General features: G+C 42.1%; 1 protein-coding gene across 1 annotated transcript in view; it reads right to left on the bottom strand.

Moving 5' to 3' along the window:
- Positions 1-2,335, bottom strand: part of LOC104965453 (kinesin light chain 1-like) — a 22,314-nt gene that overhangs the window by 676 nt on the left and 19,303 nt on the right. The window lies entirely within an intron of this gene.

Genomic DNA, 2,335 nt, shown 5'->3' with positions numbered 1-2,335 from the left:
ACACGACAACACACAACAACACACAGACACAACACACACACGACACACACAACAGAGCACACCACACCCCACACAAGCACCCAACACAATCACTCAGACCCTGCTTTTCTTTCTCTTGTCTGCTCTCGTCCCTCGCACCTGTTCATACAATCTGGGTGAGGGATTTACAGGTAAAACGTCTGCCTATGTGTTGAGGTCCTCGATTATTCTCCCACGGAAACCACAGAATATATTGGGCCAACCACCGAAATTACAGACTTTTCCGATGCAGAAGTTGTCAAAAGGAGGTCTCGCCCCTCAAAGGCTAGAGGGTGTCGTGTCACTCCATTGTGTCAGAAAGGAACACACATCTGTGAGAGGTTATCTTGGGGTGTAGAGTACATTGCTACGTGACTTTTCGGTCTCCACGCCTTCATCACGCTCATGTTTATGAACAATGATCAGAATTCATCGTAGAAAGACCATAGTCGTGAGCACATGTAGGTGGATTAATCAAAAAGACTGCTGGAAAAATGAAACGATAAAGAATGGTAAAAGGTTTGTCCACCAACGCGAAAATCAAAGCTTACACACAAACCACCGGCCACTAGTAGACATAATAAATCTCAGCTATATTCAATTCGACGGGATAACTAACCTTGTGCTAGGCAGCATTAGGTGTAGTAAAAGGACCAGAAGAGATTTGCTGCCTCCGCTGGGTGCTTACTTTTGCAACAGTACAACGGCCAGTACAAGTCTGTAGCCTTTGGCTAGAGGTATGCGGATCGATTGTTAGCTGTAATAAGCAAGGCATAAGTTATTATTGTGTGTGTGGGGGGGGGGGGACTGACAGAGAAGTTGAGAGGAAAAAGTTAGTCGGGAAATAATGTGCACACACCTGTTTCCTGCTGTGTTCTACTGCTAGTTTGGAGGAGACAGGTGTTGGTAGCAACCAAACCATTGAAAACCACAAAGTGCAGCCATGATTTCAAGTGTTTCCTGTGTAATCATGGCCTTAGTCTTACTGTTAAACTACAGGCAGGACTTCTAACTGCTCTCACACTGAATCGGTGACTCACTGATCTCCCGGAGATAAACATCAGTGACAAAAACTGAACAGTGACACTGAAGTAGAGAAGAAGAAGAAGTGACACTGTGCTCTCTAACCGCTTGGTTAAGCTTTAATAATTTATTAATAATCATGGTGTAAAATGTTTACAATCCACTTTAATGTAGTTGTAAGCACATACAAAACTTCCTGTCACCCATGGTTAATAAAAAGACACTGGTGTATGAAAAGATAACCAATTAGAATAAGTGAAAAGCAGTATAATAAGCATTGATCTGGCTTATATTCAGTTTATTACGTTCCTACTATGTAACAGTGGATATTGGTTAGTAGATATTAACTTCACTTCATCAAAAGGTATATGATTAAATTCATATGTTTAACTTTCTCCTTATTGTGCTACTGTGGCTCTTAAAAACGTCATGCCACTTTTATTAACTCAAAACTAAGGCCAGCCACACAGTCATTTTTCTAAAGCATATAAAAGCATTACAGAATGTGAGAAGCATAATTGTTGATACATACATTAGAGAACACTTAAAACAGCCTCATAGCTGCTTAGCACTACATTATAGTGTATTATAAACATTATTAACATGTTCATATACTAATTATACACGCTTAATGGAGGGTTGATTTTACAGTTGAAGTACACACAGCGTAACCTTTACAAATCAGATCTGTTTGCTGTGCCAGAAAATAAGGGTGCTATTGTATTTCATTTGGAAATAAGGTTTTCTCACTCTCACGAAGGGTTGATCTGCTACCTCTGTCTCAGGAAGCAAAACCCTGCCAGACTACTGCTGACTCATACACATGTGATTGAATGTGTAGGTGTGTGTGTGTGTGTGTGTGTGTGTGTGTGTGTGTGTGTGTGTGTGTGTGTGTGTGTGTGTGTGTGTGTGTGTGTGTGTGTACATGCAGGAGTCATGTATGCGTGTGATGATTTGTCTGCATGTGTGTTAATGAGTTGTATGTGTGTGTGTGTGTGTGTGTGTGTGTGTGTGTGTGTGTGTGTGTGTGTGTGTGTGTGTGTGTGTGTGTGTGTGTGTGTGTGTGTGTGTGTGTGTGTGTGTGTGTGTGTGTGTGTGTGTGTGTGTGTGTGTGTACGCACAAGACATATAATTATCTGAGCATGTGTTCTAGCCAAGCTGTGGAAGGCACCGTACTTTCCGTGTCCTGCAGACACACACACACACACACACACACACACACACACACACACACACACACACACACACACACACACACACACACACACACACACACACACACACACACAACAAC

This window comes from Notothenia coriiceps, unplaced genomic scaffold (assembly GCF_000735185.1).
Source record: "Notothenia coriiceps isolate Sejong01 unplaced genomic scaffold, NC01 NC01_scaffold00037244, whole genome shotgun sequence".
NCBI lineage: Eukaryota > Metazoa > Chordata > Actinopteri > Perciformes > Nototheniidae > Notothenia > Notothenia coriiceps.
Note: the sequence above shows the minus strand (reverse complement) of the source record. Positions and strands in the feature narration are given on the sequence as shown.